This window comes from Oryctolagus cuniculus, chromosome 11 (genome assembly GCF_964237555.1).
Source record: "Oryctolagus cuniculus chromosome 11, mOryCun1.1, whole genome shotgun sequence".
Classification (NCBI taxonomy): Eukaryota; Metazoa; Chordata; class Mammalia; order Lagomorpha; family Leporidae; genus Oryctolagus; species Oryctolagus cuniculus.
Window position 1 is genome coordinate 23,439,679 of NC_091442.1, and position 15,296 is coordinate 23,454,974.

Consider the following 15,296-nt stretch of genomic DNA (forward strand, 5'->3'; position numbering starts at 1 on the left):
CTAGGCTTTTTATTTTCATGGCTTTTATCATACTCTTGAAATTGCCTCTGTATTTGTTTTACTCATGATATACTCTCCTCAAAACAGGTACTAGCATCCCTGATTCCTAATGCTTATCTTTTAATCTGTATTTGCATTCCATTTGTTAAGTAGACCAAATGCCAGTTACTTTGCTAGGTACTAGAGGTACAAAACAAGATACAATCTCTTGCCTTATGTTTATATTTCTGAGACAGACAATAAGTAAGTAAAGAAACAAATTTCAAAGCCAAAAATGTTATCAGGGTTAAAGAATTTAATTTTTTAAAAAGATTTGTTTATTTATTTGAAAGAGTTAGAGAGAGAGAAAGGACAGACAGATCTTCCATATGCTGGTTCACTCTTCAAATGGCTGAAATGGGCGGAGCTGGGCCAATCTGAAGCTAGGAGCCAGGAGCTTTTTCTGGGTCTCCCACATGGATGCAGAGGCCCAAGGACTTAGGCTGTCTTCTGCTACTTTCCCAGGCCATTAGCAGGGAGCTGGATAGGAAGTTGAGCAACTGAGACTCGAACCAGCACCCAGACAGGAAGCGGCCCTGAAGTTCATGTGTTTTAAGATTTGTTTATTTATGGGGCTGGCGCTGTAGCACATCAGGTTAAAAGCCCTGGCCCATGGCATCGGCATCCCATATAGGCACTAGTTTGACTCCCGGCTGCTCCATTTCTTGTCGCTCCCCCTCTTCGTGGAGGAGCAACACAGGACCCTGCGCTGTTCTTTCGTCTGCTCGGCCCTCCCCGGGTTTGCTGCTGGTTCTTCCCGGGTTGGCTACTATCCCTTCCACCTCCGTGGAAGGGCAGTTCCCCCTGGCCGCATTCCCCACTTCCGCAGGGGAGCGGCAGACCGCCGGCCGGCTCTTTCGGGGGCTGCACGGGTTCCCTTAGATGTTCCCCATAGATGTTCCTGGTGCATGCCGTCTCTCTCCTCCTTTATAGTCCTTCTCTGCCAATCCCAACTCGGCTGCCCACACGCCGAGTACGCTGCTCTCCAATCAGGAGCAAGTCCTACAGTTAATTGGTTGAACTGGAGGCAGCTGTGCGGAAGCTGTTTACTTCTCTCCCAGCGCCATATTGTGGGAGAGCAGATGCATAGAATAAGTCTTAATTCCAGTAACAGTCTAGTCCGGTTTGCTCCCCACAGATCCCCCTTTCTTTTTATTTTTGGCGTTGATACGCGCCTGTCTTCGGTGTCCCGCGGCACACACTCTACTCTACTTGCTAGAGTTGCCACAGGCTCTTACAAGTCCTATCAATCAGGAAAACCGAATCCGGGTCCTCTCTTCGCCATTGTGAGGAGGTTTTTAGGCGCTGATGCATGCCTGTGTTCGGTGCCCTGCAGCGCATGCTCTGCTCTGCCTGCAGGGGACTTACAAAACCTATCAGGCAAACCGAATCCAAGCCTTCTCATTGCCTTATTGTGGGGGAGACTTATTAGTGTTGGTTCGTGCCTATCTTCGGTGACCTGCAGCTCATACTCTGGTCGAGCTTTGCTGGCGCTTACCGCCTTAAATCAGGCAGACCGAATCCAAGCTTAATATTGTTGTATTGTGGGGAAGCCTTACTGATGTTAATTCGTGCCTGTCTTCGGTGACCTGCGGCGCATAAGCTGCTAGCTGCCCGCAGGTGCTCATCGCCTCACTTGATTAGGCAGACCGAATCCAAGCTCTCACATTGCAGTGTTGTAGGGAGGCCTTTTTATTTCTCTATTTCTCTATCTCCGGGCATTCCTATTTCTCCCATTTTACTTCTATCTTCCAGCATTCCTATTTTTCTCACTTTACTTCTAAACTTCTGTTTCTCTTATCCCTGCGGCTTCCCGCTCTCATTCTTATCCCCGCGGCTTCCCGGCTGCGCCCGCCCCGAGGCTGCTTTTCGGCGGCTTCCCGGCTGAGCCGCTTCAGCCCGCGCCTCTCTCATCTGCGCAGCTTCCCGGCTTTGCGCGGCTTCCCGGCGCCTCGCCCCGCCGGCGGGTTCCCGGCTCTGCGCGCACGCTCCGCGGTCTCCACGCACTTCGCGCCCGCACCACGGCCTCGCGCCAACGCCCCGTGCTCTCTCTGCACGCGGCGGCTTCCGCGAATGTTTCCGCCACCACCGGCATTCAGTCCAAGTTCCCCGGACTAACCTGGCGAATTCTGGCGGCCCACGTCTCTGCCTCTGGTTCCAGATCTTCGCCTCTTGCTCCCCAGGGTGACTTGAAGAATTCCAAGATGGCTTGGCCTGCACTCGCGGCTTCATCCTCCCTAACATTTTTCTCTACCCGGTGTGTTTCCCTAAGTTTTCTTCCAACAATATTCCTCCCTCATTTCTCCTGGCCTCTCCCCACAGTCCGTATCCAAGTCTAAGTTTCTTATAGGTTTCACTTTCACTTTCAACCTGCAGTCCGTATCTGAGTCTAAGTTTCTTCTTGCTTTCACTTTAAATCCTAACTTCTTTCCCACAGTCCGTATCCGAGTCCAAGCCTCCTCTAGGTTTCACTTTCGCTTTCAGTCTCCTAGCTTCCCCGCCATAGTCCGCATCCGAGTCTACGAAAGCTTTCACTTTCGCTTTCAAATCCTAACTTCTTTCCCACAATCCATATCCGAGTCTATGCCTAGGCTTTCAATAGCTTCTTCCGGCACCTAGGCTCTTTGCTAGTCTCTCTCTCCAGTATTTTCCTGCTTCTTCCCGTTTCTTCCCTCCTAAGTTTCATATCCGTCCTAGGTTTCCTATCCGAGTCACGGCACCATTATGTCGCTCCCCCTCTTCGTGGAGGAGCAACACAGGACCCTGCGCTGTTCTTTCGTCTGCTCGGCCCTCCCCGGGTTTGCTGCTGGTTCTTCCCGGGTTGGCTACTATCCCTTCCACCTCCGTGGAAGGGCAGTTCCCCCTGGCCGCATTCCCCACTTCCGCAGGGGAGCGGCAGACCGCCGGCCGGCTCTTTCGGGGGCTGCACGGGTTCCCTTAGATGTTCCCCATAGATGTTCCTGGTGCATGCCGTCTCTCTCCTCCTTTATAGTCCTTCTCTGCCAATCCCAACTCGGCTGCCCACACGCCGAGTACGCTGCTCTCCAATCAGGAGCAAGTCCTACAGTTAATTGGTTGAACTGGAGGCAGCTGTGCGGAAGCTGTTTACTTCTCTCCCAGCGCCATATTGTGGGAGAGCAGATGCATAGAATAAGTCTTAATTCCAGTAACAGTCTAGTCCGGTTTGCTCCCCACAATTTCTGATCCAGCTCCCTTCTGATGCACCAGGGAAAGCAGCCGAGGATAGCCAAGTGCTTGGGCCCCTGCACCCATGTGGAGACCCAGAAGAAGGTCCTGGCCTTGCTTTGGTTCAGTGTGGCCATTTGGGGAGTGAACCAGTGGATGGAAGACCCTCTCTCCATCTCTCTCTACCACTCTCTGTAACACTTTCAAATAAATAAAATAAACTTTTAAAAGATTTATTTATTGTAAGGTAGAGTGATATAGAAGGAGAGACACAGAGAGAGATCTTCCATTTGCTGGTTCACTCCCCAGATGCCTGCAACAGCCAAGACTGGGTCAGGCTGAAGCCAGAAATTCCACTGTGGTCTCCCATCTGGGTGGTACAGAATCAATTATTTGAGCCATTGTCTACTTCTTCCCTGGTGCATTAGCAGGGAGCTGGATAGGAAGTGGAGTAGCCAGAACTCAAACTGGCACTCCCAAATGGGATGCAGGTATCCCAAGCAGCGACTTAACCTGCTGTATCACAACTCCTACCCCAAGATGTTCGTTAGTTCGTCAAGAGGACATCATAGTAAAATAATATTTATATACCTAATAATAGAGCTTCAACAATGTGAAGTCCAGATTGATAGAACTATAATGAAATAGTTAAATTTGCAATCATGATTAGAGATTTCAATATTGCTGTTTTAATGACTGATAGAATAAGTTGACAGAAAATCACCAAGATTTTCCAAGACTTGAACAACTTTATCAACCAACTTGACTTTTTTTTTTTTTTTTAAGATTTACTTATTTGAAAGGCAAAGTTATAATGGGGGAAGAGAGGGAGAGAGAAAGATATTCTTCATCTGCTAGTTCATTCCCCAAATGGCTGCAGTGACCAGTGCTGGATCAGGCTGATGCTAGGAAGCCTGGAACTCCATCTGGGTCTCCTGTATAGGGGGCGGGGGCCCAAGCACTCAGGCTGTCTTTGCTGCTTTCCCAGGCACATTAGCAATGTGCCGGGTTGGAAGTGGAACAAATGAGATTCGAAGTGGTGCTCATATGGAATGCTGGTGTTGCAAGTCAGGGCACTGCACCACAATGCTGGCCCCTTTATTTCTTTGAATAAGAGCAAAACACATACTCTTTTTCAAATGTCCACAGAATGTTTTCAAGATAGACCATTATTCTGGCCCATAAAACAAGATTCAATAAGGTTAAAAAGACTCGAGTCTTACAAGGTAAATTCTCTGACCACAATTGAACTAATAAAAAGTACTAGACTTAACAGGGTAAGCCTCCACCTAAGCCACCAGCATCCCATATGGGCGCTGGTTGTAATCCTGGCTGCTCCTGTTCTGATCCAACTCTGTGCTATGACCTGGGAGGACAGTTGAGGATAGCCTAACTGCATGAGCCCCTGTGCCCACATGTAGACCCAGGAGAGGCTCGTGGTTCCTGGCTTTGGATCTGCCTGGCTCTGGCTGTTGTGGCCATTTGGGGAGTGGGCCATTAGATGGAAGATCTTTCTTTCTCTCTTTCCCTCTCTGTCTGTAACTCTGCCTCTCAAATAAATAAATCTAAAAATGTGATTTCAGTTACTGATAAGTAAATTGAGAAAACTAAAGCTGGGTTAACAAGATAATAGTTGTGTGTGTATAGCTTTTTAGATACAGTATTACGTTCAGGGAATATGCTCTGAGAAAATGAAATTTGGTTAAGAGATCTAAATGAAGCATACAAGCCATAAGAGGGCCCTGATTTGGGAATGAGTTTGGTATTTGGGAGTTACAGCAAGATTGCCAGTGTGGCGAAGGTAGAATTAGCAAAGAAAACAATATTAGAGGTGAATTTGGTTGAGCATTTGCCACAGTGGTTAATTTGCTACTTGGGATACTCACATACCATATTGGAGTGCATTGTTTGAGTTCCAGCTACTCTACTTCTGACCCAGCTTCCTACTAATGTGCACCCTCGGAGGCAGCCAGGTTGACTTGAATACCTGGGTTTCTGTCACATACATGGGAGACCTTGATTGAATTCTAGACTTTGGCCTGGCCCAGCCCTGGCTGTTAGCATTTGGGGAGTGAATCAGTGAATGGAACATGTCTCTGTCTCTCTTTCTGCCTTTCAAATAAAATGAAAATAAACAAAAAATAGAGATGAATTGAGAAGTTAGAAACCAGATTATATAGGACTTTATATAAACATAGTTAGTATGATGGAAAGACACTAGATTTTTTTTTTTTTTTTTTGACAGGCAGAGTGGACAGTGAGAGAGAGAGAGAGACAGAGAGAGAAAGATCTTCCTTTACTGTTGGTTCACCCTCCAATGGCCGAGAGTGCCGGCGCACCGTGCTGATCAGAAGCCGGGAGCCAGGTGCTTCTCCTGGTCTCCCATGGGGTGCAGGGCCCAAGCACTTGGGCCATCCTCCACTGCCTTCCCAGGCCACAGCAGAGAGCTGGCCTGGAAGAGGGGCACCTGGGACAGAATGCGGTGCCCTGACAGGGACTAGAACCTGGTGTGCTGGCGCTGCAAGGCGGAGGATAAGCCTATTGAGCCGTGGCACTGGGGATAATTTTTTTTTTAAGATTTTATTTATTTGAGAGGCAGAGTTGCAGAGAGAAGGAGAGACAGCGAGAAAGATCTTCCGTCTGCTGGTTCACTCCCCAAATGGCCACCAGGGCTGAAGCTGGGCCAATCTGAAGCCAGGATCCAGGAGCTTCTTCTGGGTTTCCTGGGTAGGTACAGGTGCCCAAGCACTTGGGCCATCTTTCACTGATGAGGCTTAGCTTATTATGCCACAGTGCCAGCCTTGACACTGGAGACTTTTAAACCAGGAGACAGGGGCCTGTGCTGTGGTGTAGAGGGTTAGGCTTCTGCCTGCAGCATTGGCATCCCATGGGGCACTGGTTCCAGTCCCAGCTGCTCTACTTTTGGTCCAGCTCCCTGCTGGTGGCTTGGGAAAGCAGTGTAGGATGACTGAGGTGCTTGGGCCCCTGTACTTCTGTTAGAGACCTGGAAGAAGCTTCTGGCTTCAGGTTGGCCCAGCTCCGGCCAATGCAGCCATTTGTGGAGTGAATTAGCAGATGGAAGACTTATCTCTCCGTCTCTCCCTCTCTCTGTGACTCTGCCTCTCAAATAGAAAGTCTTTTTTTATTTTTAAAAAGGTTTAAAAAGAAACACTAGGAGACATGTGGTAATATTTATAGTTTATGTTTAATAAATACTGCTGCAAATACCGAGAGAAGTTGACCATAGGGCAAGAGTTGAGACAGAGAAAATTATAAAGGTGCTGTTGGAGTAGTGTAAGCAGGATGATGGTGACTTGGCACTAGAATATCAACAATGAAGTTATGTTTTAATATAGTTTCTCTAAGTAATAAAATATAAAGAAACACAATATGTCATGCCAAATGAAAACACTTTTTTAAAAAAAATTAGTTTTTAATTGAAATGCAGAGTGACAGAGAGAGATCTTCCATACACTGGTGCACTCTCCAAATGGCTGCAGTATCTAGGTCTAGACCAGGCCAAGACACCAGCCAGGAATTTCATCTGGGTCTTCCACAAAGGTGGCAGGGCCCCAAGTACTTGGACTAATGCCTTCCTGGGGCATTAGCAGGAAGCTGGATTGGAAACAGAGCAGCCAGGACTTAGCTCTGATATAGGATGTCAGTGTTGCAAGTGGCAGCTTAACTCACTGCACCACAGTGAGAAAGTTTATCATGACTTTGCATCATTTCTTTCTTAACCTTCTTCAGATTTTATTATCCAGTTCCTAGGGCAAGGTCAGAATATGTGAAAGTAGAGAGGAAAATTCTGCATAAGATACAAAGTGAATTTATTAACCACAGATTAGATTTTGACTGCTTTCGAAAAAGATGTTTTTATTTTCTGTGTTATACCCAGTACTGATAGTAAAATTATGAGTGCGTTCGTCCCCTACTCAACTGGGAAGGGTCACTCAAAGAGATATAGTATAAAGACTATTATTATTATTCTAAGATTTATATATCTTCTTGAAAGAATTACACAGAGAGAGGAGAGGCAGAGAGAGGTCTTCCATCCACTTGTTCACTTCTCAGTTGGCCACAATGGCCAGAGCTGTGCCCATCTGAAGCCAGTAGCTGGTAGTTTCTTCCTGGTCTCCCACACGGGTGCAGGGGCCCAAGGACTTGGGCCATCTTCTACTGCTTTCCCAAGCCATAGCAGAGAGCTGGATCGGAAGTGGAGCAGCTGGAACTCAAACCAGCACCCATATAGGATGCTGGCACTGCAGGTGGCGACTTTACATGCTACGCCATAGCACTGGCCCACATAAAGACAATTATATTCAGCATATGCTTCTCTATAAAATACTACTGCATACTTATAAGTTTATTATGGAAACCGGCCTATTTCCTAATAGGCTTTTTGGGAATATTTGTTATGGTATTTCTGAGAGCTATTTAGGGCCATCTTATTTATTTTTGTAAATTATTTATTTTTGTTTATATAAGAGATGGAGAGAGCTTTCATCCACGGTTCACTCCTTAAATGCTTGTAATAGCCATGAATGGGTCATGCTGAAGCCAGGATCTCCAAGTGGGTGGCAGGGGCCAAGTAATTAAGCTATCATCTGCTGCCTCAAAGGGTGTGCATTAACAGGACACTGGAACTTTTTTTTTTTTTTTTTTACAAATTTTTTTGACTTATATAGGGTGAACAAATTTCATGTATTTCATATATACAGATTGAGGAGCATAGTGATGCTTCTCACCCTACTCTCCATCCTGCCTATGTTACCAGCCTCCCTCCTCCTTCCTTTCATTTTTTAAAAAAATTTTTTAAAGATTTACTTTTTTGAGGCCGGCGCCATGGCTCAGTAGGCTAATCCTCTGCCTTGCGGTGCTGGCACACTGGGTTCTAGTCCCAGTCGGGGCACCGGATTCTGTCCCGGTTGCCCCTCTTCCAGGCCAGCTCTCTGCTATGGCCCGGGAGTGCAGTGGAGGATGACCCAAGTACTTGGGCCCTGCACCCCATGGGAGACCAGGAAAAGCACCTGGCTCCTGGCTTCAGATCAGCGTGGTGCGCCAGCTGCAGCGTGCCAGCCGCGGCAGCCATTGGAGGGTGAACCAACGGCAAAAGGAAGACCTTTCTCTCCGTCTCTCTCTCTCTCACTGTCCACTCTACCTGTCAAAAATAAAATAAAATAAATAAATAAATAAAAGATTTATTTATTTGAAGGGCAGAGTTAGAGAGGCAGAGGCAGAGAGAGAGGTCTTCCATCTGCTGGTTCACTCCCCAAATGGCTGCAATGGCTTGAGCTGGGCCTATCTGAAGCCAGGAGCCTGGAGCTTCTTCCAGGTCTCCCACATGGGTACAGGGGCCCAAGGACTTGGGCCATCTTTTACTGCTTTCCCAGGCCATAGTAAAAAGTTGGGTCAGAAGAGGAGCAGCCAGGACTCAAACCGGTGCCCATATGGGGGGGTGCTGGCACTGCAGGGGGTGGCTTTATCCACTACGCCACAGCGCCAGTCCCCCTTACTGCCTTTCTCATTCTTTTAATTTTTACAAGCTGGAATTTGAATCAGAGTTGGTACTCTAACACAGGCATTCCAGTATGAGATGCAGGCATCTGAAGTGGCAGTTTACCAACTGTGCCAAATGCCTGCCTGTATTCAGAGCACTTTTAAACTATCCACATCAAAACTCTTTGAAATATAAATGTCATATTGCTACTTCTTCCTAATAAGAATAAGTGGAACAGCAGACTCATAGTAGGACAAATGCCCTAAATAGCACTCTGACCTCAGAATCAGCCCTTAAGGCATTCGGATCTGGCAGAAAAGCCCAGGTGAGCATTTCACGCATGGAAAGCCAAGACATTGTGGAAAAAAATAACCTACATGAAGGATCTCTGTGAGTGAGACCCCAGTAGAAAGAAGGGGCTATCAAAGAAGGATGTATTTTTCTCTGAAGGAAGGAGAGAACTTCCACTTTGCATATGGCCCTATATGAATACCAGTGGCGTTTGTGGACTCAAAAGGCTTCCATAGCCTTGGCAGCTCATATCAAGAGCCTCGGGTGGTCACTGACATCAAAAATAAGAATGCTGGGGCTGGCGCTGCAGCTCAATAGGCTAATCCTCCGCCTGCGGCGCAGGCACACCGGGTTCTAGTCCTGGTCGGGGCACCAGATTCTGTCCCGGTTGCTCCTTTTCCAGTCCAGCTCTCTGCTGAGGCCCAGGAGTGCAGTGGAGGATGGCCCAAGTGCTTGGGCCCTGCACCCGCATGGGAGACCAGGAGAAGCACCTGGCTCCTGGCTTTGGATCAGTGTGGTGCGCCGGCCGCAGCCCGCCGGCTGTAGCGGCCATTGGAGGGTGAACCAACAGAAAAAAGGAAGACCTTTCTCTCTGTCTCTCTCACTGTCCACTCTGCCTGTCAATAAAAAAAAAAAAAAAAAAATTAGTGCTGGGGCCAGCACTGTGGCATAGCAGGTGGAGCTGTACTGCAGTACAGGCATCCCATATGGGCGCCAGTTGAAGTCCTGGCTGCTCCACTTCAAATCAAGCTCTCTGCTGTGGCCTGGGAAAGCAGTGCAAGATGGCCCAAGTCCTTGGGCCCATGCACCCACATAGGATACCCAGAGGAATCTCCTGGCTTCAGATTGGCGCAACTCCAGCTGTTGCAGCCATCTGGGGAGTGAACCAGTGGATGGAAGACCTCTTTCTCTCTGCCTCTCCTTCTTTCTGTGTAACTCTGACTTTCAAGTAAATAATAAATAAATCTTTTTTTAAAAAATAGTGTTAATTGTTAAATCAACAACAGGAGTCACTGTGCACTTTCTCCCTATATTGGACCTCAGTCCTTAATGAGGTATACTATGAGAATTAATGGTAAAACCTGTTTTCACACAGTACTTTATACTTTGTCTATGTGGGTGCAAACAGTGAAAATCTCTACTTAGTAAAGAGTTGGTCTTCTGTATATAAGGTGAATTAAAAACAAATTTTAATGAAAAATGGAATGGGAGAGGGAGTAGGAGGTGGGATGGGAGTAGTGGTGGGAGGGCAGGAATAGGGGGAAGAAGCAGTATATTCTGAAAAGCTGTACATATAACATTTTTATTCATTAAATAAAAACCTCAAAAAAAAAAAAAAGAGTAAGTGGAAACCAGAATCCATTAATAGGTAGCTGTAATCTTTTTAGAACTTTGAAACGCAAAGTTAATGCCTCTGTTTTCAATGAGAGATAAAAAGTTAATCTCAGGGGCCTGTGCTGCGGCGTAGCAGGTTAAGCTGGCACCTGATGTGCTGGCATCCCATAGGGGCACCAGTTCGAGACCTGGTTGCTCCACTTCCAATCCAGCTCTCTGCTGTGGCCTGGGAAAGCAGTAGAAGATGGCCTAATGCTGTGGCGCAGCGGGTTAATGCCCTGGCCTGAAGCGCTGGCATCCCATATGGGCGCAGGTTCCAGACCTGGCAGCTCCACTTCTGATCCAGCTCTCTGCTATGGCCTGGGAAATCAGTAGAAGATGGCCCAAGTCCTTGGACCCCTACACCCGCACGGGAGACCTGGAGGAAGCTCCTGGCTCGGATCAGCACAGCTCTGCCCTGTTGCAGCCAATTGGAGAGTGAACCATTGGATGGAAGACTCTCTCTCTCTCTCTCTCTCTCTCTCTCTGTCCTCTCTCTTTCAAATAAATAAATAAATCTTAAAAAAAAAAAAAAAAGAAAAAAGAAGATGGCCTAAGTCCTTGGGTCCCTGAACCCATGTGAGAGACACGGAAGAAGTTCTTAGATCCAGGCTTTGGATCGGCACAGCCGCAGCCATTGTGGCCAATTGGGGAGTGAACCATCAGATGGAAGAACCTCTCTCGCTCTCTCTCTGCCTCTTCTTCTCTCTCTGTGTAACTCTGACTTTCAAATAAATAAATATTTTTTAAAAAAAGTTAATCTCAGAATTAGCATATTTGAAGTATAATATATACTAGGCTTTCTGCTAAGTGTGTGTACTTATTACCTCATTTATCCTTCAAAGAACCCTGTGAAATAAGTTACTAATCCATTTTATAGCTGAGAAAACTAACCTTCGGAGGGGAAAACAACTTGTTCAAAGCCATACAAGTGGAACCTGGGTTTATTTTATTTTACTTTATTTTTATTTGACAGGCAAAGTTCGAGAGGGAGACAGAGAGAAAAGTCTTCCTTCCATTGGTTCACCCCCCAAATGGCCACCACGGCTGGCGCACAACGCCATTCTGAAGCCAGGAGCCAGGTGCCTCCTCCTGGTCTCCCATGTGGGTGCAGGGGCCCAAGCACTTGGGCCATCCTCCACTGCCTTCCCGGGCCACAGCAGAGAGCTGGACTGGAAGAGGAGCAACCGGGACCAGAACCCGGTGCCCATATGGATTGCTGGCGCCGCAGGCGGAGGATTAACCTAGTGAGCCATGGTGCCGGCCCCAAAACCTGGGTTTAAACCCAAGTTGGAGGGCTGGTATTGTGCTGCAGTGGATTAAGCCTCTGCTTGGTATGCTTAAATCCCATATTGGTGTGGCAGATGGAGTCCCAGCTACTCTACTTCTGATACAGCTTCATGCTAATGTGCTTGGAATGTAGCAGAAGGTAGTCCAAGTACTTGGGCCCCTACCACTGATGTGGGAGACCTGGATAGAGTTGTGGCTGCTGGCTTCAGCCTGGCCCAGACCTAGCTGATGCGGGCATTTCAGGAGTGAACCAGTGGTTGGAAGATTGATCTCTTTCTCTCTCCCTCTATCCTTCCTCCCTCCCTCTTCACTTTGTCACTCTGCCTTTCAAATAAATAATTTTTATATTAAGTAAATAAACTCAAGTCTGATTTCAAAGCCTTTGTTCTTTCTACCATGCTAACTTGTCCTCACTAAAAAGGCTGTCAATGACCATTACAGTATCATAGGACACATTTTTGCATGTAGTTGGAATTTGGGGAGAAATTCTTCTCAGTCATCAGCATGGACTCACTAAAACCAAGTCATGTGCTTCCTTTTTGGTTCTGGTGGATTGATTAATGGCCTGTAGTAGCAGACCAAGCCTCCTGCCAAAAACAACTAGAAAAGCAGAATGAACAGAAAAATCATCTGTTTGAGTGTATTGCAAAGGACCAAGGTAGCCAGGACTTGGAGGGCTTGTGTTCCATTGAGGAAACTGCAAACAGTGAGTGCAGCAATCCAAACTGCATTCTCCTGAAGCATTTATCAGTCTGTAAGTGACACAAGCTGAGAGGCCAGGAAGCAGAGCAGAAGCTGGCTGTTCAGAGGCCAAGGAGGTAAACAGAGCTGTTTTGGTAGTCTTAGGTTACTGGGCAAGTAAAAACTTGAGCCCAACCAAAGTAACAAAGCTCTGGTTAAAGGACATGGCATTCTGGTGGGGCTTCTGAAGGACGGCGCTCGCTCGAGGAATGAAGGTAGGTCAGATTTAGACCGGTCGCATGAAGGCTGAACCCGCCTTCCATTTAGCTCACTCCCTAATTAGATTAAAGTGATGGATTCTAGTTCCTTATCAAACGTTTAAAGAAATCTTTTCTGGAAGAAAATAGCCTCATCCAGAGTGCTGTAATTTTTCTATTGTTTAATCAAAAATGACCAAGTACAGTAAGATTTAAAAATAGGTAATAAAAAGAGATTTACAAGTTACTGAGATATTGGAATTAGTCATATTTGGACAAGATAAGTGTCATCAATGATTAAAATAGATGGTAAGAGAATTTTGCCATAGAATAGAATATATGAAAATGAATCATGAATACTCTAGAATGGAAAACATAATAAAAATATAATAGATAAATTTTTCAGCAGATTACATAGAGCTGAAGAGGAAATTAATTACCTGGAAGATAAGGTCTGTAAAAAAATACCTAGACTGAAATTTGGAGAGAGAATAGAAAACATGAAGAGAACCCATAGATCTGTGAGGCACAATAGAAAGATCTAACATGAGAGATCTTCAAAAAGTTCAAACAAAATGTGTATTATGAAAAACTATTGATGGATTTAAAAAATTTTTGCACCAAAATAAGCTGTAAAGACTATATTTACTTATTTTGGGGAGTGGGGAGGAGAGAGAGAGAATGCATGTGCGTGTGCTGTTTCATCGACTGGTTCATTCCTCAAATGTTCACAACTGCTGGAACGGAATCGGGCAGAAGTCAGGAACCAAGAACTCAAACCAGGTCTCCAAAGTGGGTGGCAGGAACCTAATTACTTGAACCATCACCTCTGCCTCCCAGGGTCTACATTAACAGGAAGCTGGAGGCAGGAGCCGAAGCTGAATATTGAACCCAGGTATTTCCATATGGGATGTCTTAACTGCTAGGCTAAACACTCACTCCTAAACTTATCTTTTCATTTCATTTTCCCACAAGCTTTTTAAAGTACCTTATATCTACTAGTGGAGTTACAGAATGGGAGAAGGGATGATAAGGTAGCGGTGATATTTGAAGAAATACTAAAAATATTTTCAGAATTTATTAAAGTTTTTTGACTCAAGAGGCTCTATAAAGCCAAACAGGATACATTCAAAGAAAAACGTAGACTGTAATAAAACTGCTGAAACCAAAAAACAAAGGTTATTAAAGAACAGTAAAATGGAAACTGATTTCTTAACAGAGATGATGGAATCCAGAAGACAGTAGAAAGGTATCCATATAGTACTGAAAGAAAACGGCTGCCAACATGGAATTCTATACTAGGAAGAAATGTCTTTCAGAAATGAAGGCAAAATAAAGACATTTCCAAGCAAGTAAAAATTGATAGAATTTGTTGCCAGAAGACCTGCATTATAGAAAAGAGAAAAAGGCAGAAGGATTATGACCTTCAACAGTATCATGGAATATAAGAAGGAATAAATAACAGTGAAAAAAAGGTACATATGTATATAGACTGTGTAAACTATAATCATAATGTCCTGTGGATTTAAAATGTATGTTGAGGGGGCTGGCATTGAGGCACAGCAGGTTAAGTCTCTGTGCTGCTGCATCCCATGAGTGCTGGTTTGAGTGCTGGCTGCTCCCCTTGTGATCCTGCTCCCTGCTAATACCCCTGGGAAGGCAAAGAAGATGGCTCAAGGTCTTGGGCCCCTTCCACCCAGCTAGGAGACCCAGATAGAGTTCCTGCTCCTGTCTTTGGCATTACCCAGACCTGGCTGTTGTGGTCTTTTGGGGAGTAAATCAGCAGATTGAAGATGTCTCTCTTTCTGTCTCTCCCTCTCTTCCTGTTACTCTGCCTTTCAAATAATAATTTATTTTTTAAAAAAGACCCCTCAGAAGATTTTCTTTAGAACTGTATTTATCTATATAGCTTCAAAATATATAAAGCAAAAATTATATAATTAAAAGAAGAAATAGACAAATTTGGGATCATAATGGGAGATTTCAAGCATATCTCTCTTAGCCAATGATGGAACAAACAGACCAAAAACAGCAACAAGGATATAAAAAATTTGAACAAATCATTAGCAGATATAGCCTGAGTGTCATATATAGAATGCTGCGCCTATAAATGTTAACATGTACATGTGCATTCTTTTTAAGTGGAACAGTTAACCATGTTGACCATATGATGGGCCAGCACGTTTTATTTATTTTAAGATGTTTATTTTTAAATGTTTATCCAATTAAAAGGCAGAGCACGAGAGAGAGAGATTCCATCTACTAGTTCACTTCCTAGGTAAGTAACAGCCAGGGCTAGTTTAGGCCCAAGCTAGAAGCCAGGAACTCCATCTGGGTCTCCCATGTGGATGGCAGGGAGCCACATATGTGGACCACCATCTGCTGCCTTCCTAGCACATTAGTGGAAGCTGGATTGAAAGTGCAGAGTGGGAGGGACTTGAACTGGCACTTCAGTATGAGAAGTAGGCGTCCCAAGTAGCAGTTTAACCTGTGGTGCCACAACACCTCCTCCCCTACACCTTTCAAATAATTGAATTATATTTTCTGTGACCACAGAGGAGTTCAGCTAGAAACATATCTTAAGAACACAAAAAAGAACTTCCAAATATTTGGAAATTAAACATTGTGTATTGTAAAGTAGTCACAGTTAAAGAAGAAATGTCATGGAAGCTAGAATA

General features: G+C 45.4%; 1 protein-coding gene across 4 annotated transcripts in view; it reads left to right on the forward strand.

The window, feature by feature from the left end:
* The window catches only part of PIGU (phosphatidylinositol glycan anchor biosynthesis class U), a 113,119-nt gene that overhangs the window by 14,653 nt on the left and 83,170 nt on the right, over positions 1-15,296 (forward strand). The window contains exon 1 of one of the 4 annotated variants that reach the window (XM_070051936.1): positions 13,838-14,093. The exons of the other annotated variants lie outside the window; for them this stretch is intronic. The gene's annotated coding sequence lies outside the window, so the exon portion shown is untranslated. Of the gene's footprint in view, positions 1-13,837; positions 14,094-15,296 lie in introns of those variants that run through there. 4 annotated transcript variants of the gene reach the window in all.